The sequence below is a fragment of the Triticum urartu genome, chromosome 2A (genome assembly GCF_056163025.1).
Source record: "Triticum urartu cultivar PI428250 chromosome 2A, HENAU_Tu73, whole genome shotgun sequence".
Taxonomy (NCBI): domain Eukaryota; kingdom Viridiplantae; phylum Streptophyta; class Magnoliopsida; order Poales; family Poaceae; genus Triticum; species Triticum urartu.
This window is the reverse complement of record NC_141874.1, coordinates 222,720,091-222,727,333: the sequence shown is the minus strand read 5'-3', so window position 1 is coordinate 222,727,333 and position 7,243 is coordinate 222,720,091. Positions and strand designations below refer to the sequence as shown.

At 55.6% G+C, this 7,243-nt stretch overlaps 1 pseudogene; it reads right to left on the bottom strand.

Annotated features, from left to right (window-relative positions):
* Positions 1–1,650: 1,650 nt before the first annotated feature.
* On the bottom strand, positions 1,651–2,756 carry LOC147984652 (uncharacterized; annotated as a pseudogene).
* Positions 2,757–7,243: the final 4,487 nt, after the last annotated feature.

Here is a 7,243-nt window from a genome sequence, read left to right as displayed (position 1 = left end):
GCGAAGCCCTGTGTCGGTAGCAACATCATCACCGTCACCACGCCGTCGTGCTGACGGAACTCTCCCGTGAAGCTCTGCTGGATCGGAGTTCGCAGGACGTCATCGAGCTGAACGTGTGCTGAACTCGGAGGTGCCGTGCGTTCGGTACTTGGATCGGTCGGATCGTGAAGACGTACGACTACATCAACCGCGTTGTGCTAACGCTCCCACTTTCGGTCTACGAGGGTACGTGGACAACACTCTCCCGTATCGTTGCTATGCATCACCATGATCTTGCGTGTGCCTAGGATTTTTTTTGAAATTACTACGTTCCCCAACAGCCGCTCCTCGGCAGTGTCGACTGCCAGCGCGGAGCATGGTGCTTCCACTGGTATGTGGGAGGGGATTCCCTACTGCGGGGAGCCCCCGGGGTGTGTACAGCCCTACCCAGACACGTGGCTTGCACGACAGGGCTAGACGAGGTGTGTCTGGGCACTCGTGAGCCAACGCGAGACTCACGAGGCCCTACCTCAAGGCGGGTTGCACCTGATCTTGATTCTTGTTCGCTGTGTTGGTCCTGCGAGATGGTCAGACAACCTGCGCCGAACGAATCTCCTGAGGTTACCGCATGAGAAAGCCAAGCACCAATGGCACCAGGAGGTGACGTGAACAGGGAGGGCCCACCAGACAGAGCTCAGCCGTTGGATTTATCGACACCATAGGGACGGGCCCGAGCATAGACGCCGTGCCTAACCCTCTCACGCGAAGGGTCCTGAAGAAAGACGACCGACGCGTGACCCCCATGGTGGGCGACAATCAAGCAGGTGATAGTCATAGATAGATTAAGCACGGAAGGCAAACTAGCTCAGGCAAATGCATGAACGATACGTGCCACTAGGTCAGGCCCGAGCGGCTTGGGGATGATGCAGCCCGAGGGGCTCCCCCAGCGAGGTAAGCTAAAGACATAAACAAGAAATGATACATGCCATAGGGACGGACCCACGCGGCCTGGGAATGATGCAGCCCTGGGGGCGCTCCCAGCTAAACAAACTTGGAAAGTGTCACCTGGTTCCGTTGATGAAGGGGTGTTGAGGCACCTGAAGGTACACGGCGAAGGGGTTGCTCCTCACGATCCATCGGGGCCCCGAGCCTCGGGAGGCTCTGGGGCCCAGGTGGTTCCTTGAGGACTATCGCCATCTCCGCTAGGACTGCATGGTGCCTGGCCTCCTGACGCACCATGACGCTCCGCAGGTTGCGCTGGAAGGCAGCAGCCATGCTCGGCAGGCCGAACGACATGCGAATGTAGCTGTTAGGTGGACCTTCGCAGCGCCCAACATGCGAAGGCTAGAAGCGCTCCTGAGATGCGGCTCGGTTGATCCCTGGTATGTCGATGCAGATGCGCAGCTCACCACCCTCGCCAGGGTGGGGAGCAATGCCAGGTGGGCAGCGGTCGCCGCGTATTGCTCTTGCTTCCTGAAGCTTCTGAGACAACTTGGTGATGAACTCCTGGGCACCGGGCGCTCATTGCCCAGTGTCCTCCTGAGGGAGACGTGCCGTGAAGCACGCCTCCAAGTGGTGCCCGAGTGCCTTCCTCGTAACGCTGGTAAGGTCTGAGGCCCTCCAGAAAAGAGCCCCTGAGCCCTGCCCGAGGAGGGCGCCGGGCGTGCCTTCCTATGCGACAAAGGGAGGCGCCCCAGGTGCTGGCGCTGATCCTGATGAGGTTCCACTTGCGGCGCTGCCCTCCCGAGGTCCTACACGGAGTAGCTGCTTCTTTTTCTTGGGGGCGACCTCAGGAGGGTATCGAGCTTCATTGTTGTCGGGGTCTTCGATTGACACTGCTTGCAAGGCGCGCGCAAGGGAGCACACCGCATCTCTTTCTTCACAAGGGACTGTGATGATCCTGCCGCTCCCTGGCATCTTGAGGACGTTGTAGCCGTGGTGGGTCACCACCATGAACTTAGCCAGGGCTGGATACCCAAGGATGGCATTGTACGGCAGACGGATGTGGGCGACGTCGAAGTCGATGAGCTCAGTGCGGTAGTTGTTGCGTTCTCCGAAGGTGACTGGGAGGCGGACCTGACCTATCGGCGTGGTGGAGCCGTCGGTCACTCTTGAGAAGGGCTTGGTAGGCTGAAGCTGATCGTATGGCACTTGAAGGTTGCCGAATGTCTCGACGGACAGGACGTTGAGCCCTGCGCCACCGTCAATGAGGGTCTTGGTGACTTGCATGTTGCTGATGACAGGTGAACAAAGCATTGGGAGAGCGCCGGCGGTAGCCGTGCACTTGAGCTAGTCTACCGAAGTGAAAGTGATGGCTCACTTGGACCACCTAAGCGGGCGAGTGGCCTCGAGCTTGGGGAGGACCGCGTTCACCTCGTGAGCAAACTGCTTGAAGATACGCTATGAGGCTGGGGGTTGAGCTCCGCCCAATATGCAAGCGATAGCACGCGACTCCTGGAAGCCCCCAACCCCCTCGTCTTGGTGGTGGTCGTCGTTCCTTCTTGGTGGTGGCAGTAGTGGAGGAAGACCAGGGTTGCCTTGAGGGCGATCCTCGCGAGGCTGATCCCTCCAGGCGCCCTCATGAGGCTGATCTTGCCAGCGGTCCTCACGAGGTCGGTCGCGCCACTCCTTGCATGGGCCAAGGTCGTCCCAGCGTCCTCCGCCATGTCCTCCTCCTAGGCCGTAGCCTCGGTCGTTGCGCTCGGGGCATTGACCGAAGCGTCCGTCGCGAATGGCCCTGAGCTCTTGACAATCGTTGGTGTTGTGGCTGTGCACATTGTGGAAGGCACAGAACGGTCGGCTTCCCTTGGATGACTCAGGCTGGTACCTGCCGCACTTCGTGTCCGGCTCCGCCGCGAGCATGGTGACTCCCTTGCGCTTCATGTCCTTGGCCTTGGGTTTCTTCTCCTCCGGGTCGGCAGCTGGGAGCTCGAGGAGGGAAAGGCGCCCTTCCTCAGCCCTTGCACACTTGGTCGCCAGGTTGAACAACTCCAGGGATGTGCACAACTCCTCGTGGATGGCGAGCTCCTCCTTCATCTTGATGTCACGGACGCCATCGGAGAATGCAAAGATGATGGCCTCGTCTGTCACCTTTGGGATCTTGAGATGAACGTTGTTGAAGCGCTGGATGTAGTTCTGGAGGGTCTCCCCTGGTTGTTGCTTGATGCGATGCAGGTCACCCGCGGCGGGGGGGGGGGTCGCGAGTGCCCTGGAAGTTGGCGACGAAGCGGTCGCGCATCTCATTCCAGGAAGAGATGGAGCCTGGAGGCAGGTTCAGGCGCCACAAGAGTGCGCCATCCTTGAGAGCCATAGGGAACCAGTTCACCATGACTTTCTCGTCGCCGTTGGCCGCATCGATGCTCAGCTTGTAGAGCTGCAGGAACTCAGCGGGGTCGGGGGTGCCGTCATAGCGCGGAGGTAGGTCTGGCTTGAACTTGCCTGGCCATGCGACGCTACGTAGCTCGGGGGTGGAGGCGCAGTAGCCGGCTATGGTCACCGGGGTCCGCCGTGGAGGTGGAGCCTGGTCTTGGCGCCCGCGTGCCACCACGGCAAGCGGCGCATGGCCCTGTCGCGGCAAACGATCCTGACGCGATTGTGCGGGGAGTGTTGGAGCGTTCTCTTGTGGTCAAGGAACTTCTTGACATCTTCTTTCTTCACGCGCAGGCGCTTGGCGCGGCGGATCGTGCCGCGGAGCCGCGCGCCTTGGCACCAGGGCGTTGTCTTGGTGCAGGGGTGGTGGAGGTGCTGTGTGAGCTATGTCGCCCGTTGCTGGCGGTGGATGAGGCAGCGAAAGGGACGGTGTAGGGGAGCCCCCTGCGGTGCTGACGAGCTCGGCAATGCGGTCTAGCCAGTCCTTGTAGAGGTCGTCGACTAGGCGTAACGCAGGAGCTCGCGCGCCATGAGTAGCACGGCCCGCGCGTCCATGGGAGCGTGACGAGCGTGGAACAAGGAACCTACGGGGGTCAGCGATGGAGTGGCGGTGCGGCCGTCCCTCCGCACCAAGGGGTGCAACGAGGATGCTAGCTGCTCGTTCCCCGCCGGGCCGGTGGCGGGGTTGGCGGCATGTGATGGAGAACGACGGGGAGGCCCGCCGACAGGAGCCGTCTGGGCAACGCGGGCGGCGAGGGTGGCCCGACGCTCAGCTCGGGCGCGACGAGCGTCCGACATGGTTGCGACGAAGTGGTGGAACGTGGAGCGATGGAAGGAAAGCTTCGGCGCACCCCTACCTGGCGCGCCAAATGTCGGATTTCGGGTTCCGGCAAAACCCTTAAGGTTCAAACACCGGGGTGCGCGTGAAGATCTCTCCCTCACTGATCACGCCCTCACACACTTTGCGATCTCTAGGCTAGGCACACGAACTCACAACACACGAGACACAAGATTTATACTGGTTTGGGCCACCATTGCGGTGTAATACCCTACTCCAGTGTGGTGGTGGTGTATTGCCTCTTGGGCCTATGATGAACCGTACAAGGGGAAGAACAGCCTCCTGAGGAGAGGTGTTCTTGTGCTTGGTGAACTTGTGGTTGTGAGGATCAATCTCTCTCTAATGTGGTGGCTAGTCCTATTTATAGAGGCCCTAGTCCTTTCACCAAATATTGAGCGGAAAGGGAGCCAACAACGGCCAATTCGAAAGGGGACAACTAGTACAGCTTATCCTGACAAAAGTAGTCTTCGGCTGCCAAAGGCTCTGGTGGTGACGCCGCCTTGGGCTCCACGGTGACCTCCGTCCTGCCGTCCTGCTGGTCTTGGTCTCATTGCACCAATATGGAAACCTTTGCCCAATGCCTCAGAAATCCTCGCCTATGCTTGCCTCCTTAGCACCAAAGAGGAAACAAGGACGCTGTGCACGCTGGCACCCGCCTGGTGCCCGCCTGGTCTCGATCGTCATGGCTCACATCATTGGAACCTCGCGAGGTTTTCCTTGCCTTGATCTCTCAGCCCCTCGCGAGCCAGCTTGGTGAGGCCGCTCCTGAGGAGGTCTTGTGTCGTCCGCCTCGTGAGGCTTGGCCCCCTGGGCGCACCCCCTGGCGAAAGAATCAAGGCCAGGGGCCCACACCCTATCCACGAGGGTGGGGGCATGCCTACCCCCCTGGGCGTGCCCCCCGCCTCGTGGGCCCTCTGGTGCTCCACCGACCTCAACTCCAACCCCATATATTCACGTTCGGGGAGAAAAAATAGGATAGAAGGATTCATCGCATTTTACGATACGGAGCCGCCGCAAAGCCCTAATCTCTCTCGGGAGGGCTGATCTGGAGTCTGTTCGGGGCTCCAGAGAGGGGAATCCGCCATCGTCATCATCAACCTTCCTCCATCACCAATTTCATGATGCTCACCGCCGTGCATGAGTAATTCCATCATAGGCTTGCTGGACGGTGATGGGTTGGATGAGATTTATCATGTAATCGAGTTAGTTTTGTTAGGGTTCGATCCCTAGTATCCACTATGTTCTGAGATTGATGTTGCTATGACTTTGCTATGCTTAATGCTTGTCACTAGGGCCCGAGTGACATGATTTCAGATCTGAACCTACTATGTTTTCATGAATATAAGTGAGTTCTTGATCCTATCTTGCAAGTCTATAGTCACCTATTATGTGTTATGATCCGTTAACCCCGAAGTGACAATAATCGGGACACTTTTCGGTGATGACCGTAGTTTGAGGAGTTCATGTATTCAGTATGTGTTAATGCTTTGGTCCGACACTCTATTAAAAGGAGGCCTTAATATCCCTTAGTTTCCAATAGGACCCCGCTGCCACGGGAGGGTAGGACAAAAGATGTCATGCAAGTTCTTTTCCATAAGCACGTATGACTATATTCGGAATACATGCCTACATCACATTGATGAACTGGAGCTAGTACTGTGTCACCCTATGTTATAACTATTGCATGAGGAATCACATCCGACATAATTATCCATCACTGGTCCATTGCCTATGAGCTTTTCATATATTCATATTTGCTTATTTACCTTTTTGTTGCTACTGTTAGAATCACTATAAAACCAAAACCGCTACCATTACTTTTGCCACCATTACCACTACTATCATATTACTTTGCTACTAAATACTTTGCTGCAGATATTAAGTTTCCAGGTGTGGTTGAATTGACAACTCAGCTACTAATACTTGAGAATATTCTTTGGCCCCCCTTGTGTCAAATCAATAAATTTGGGTTGAATACACTATCCTCGAAAACTGTTGCGATCCCCTATACTTGTGGGTTATCACCCACCCACCACCACTTCATCGCCACAGTAGAGGACTTAACTGACATGCTCGATTATGACTCCGAAGACATCAGTGTATGGAGGACGATGCCGGAGAGGAGCAAGTCGAAAACCCGCCATTTACCGGACGCTGGACAGCCACCTCTTCGAATGACATGTATATGGTGGACACACCCAAGGAGGGTGACAGTGATAAGGAGAAAAATCCAGTAGAAGATAAACCTCCCGAGATGCAACAAAAGCGCCGCCGCCGCCGCTCTAAATCACGCCGCAGCAAAGACAGCAATACCGGCACGAGAGAAAACAACACTCCAGACGATGACGAAGGCCAAGACAACCCCGTCGAACAAAACTCTGAACAAGACAATTGGGAGGACGGGCGAGTTAGCCCTGATAAACAGGCTGCAAAAGAAGACTCGGAGGACAATAATTATCTTCCACCCTCCGAGGATGAGGTGAGCCTCGGCGACGAAGATTTTATCGTGCCTGAGGAAGCTCTCGAGAAGGAGCGCTTTAAGCAACAGCTAATAGCCACTGCAGGGAGCCTGAAAAAGAAGTAGCAGCAGCTTCAAGCTGATCAAGATCTGCTCAACAATAGATAGACTGATATCCTGGCAGTTGATAACCCACAAGTATAGGGGATCGCAACCATTTTCGAGGGTAGAGTATTCAACCCAAATTTATTAATTCGACACAAGGGGAGCCAGAGAATATTCTCAAGTATTAGCAGCTGAGTTGTCAATTCAACCTCACCTGGAAACTTAATATCTGCAACAAATTATTTAGTAGCAAAGTAATATGATAGTAGTGGTAACGGTGGCAAAAGTAACGGTAGCGGTTTTGGTTTTATAGTGATTGTAAGAGTAGCAACAGAAAAGTAAATATGCGAAGATCAATATATGAAAAGCTCGTAGGCAATGGATCAGTGATGGATAATTATGTCGGATGCGATTCCTCATGCAATAGTTATAACATAGGGTGACACAGAACTAGCTCCAGTTCATCAATGTAATGTAGGCATGTATTCCGAATA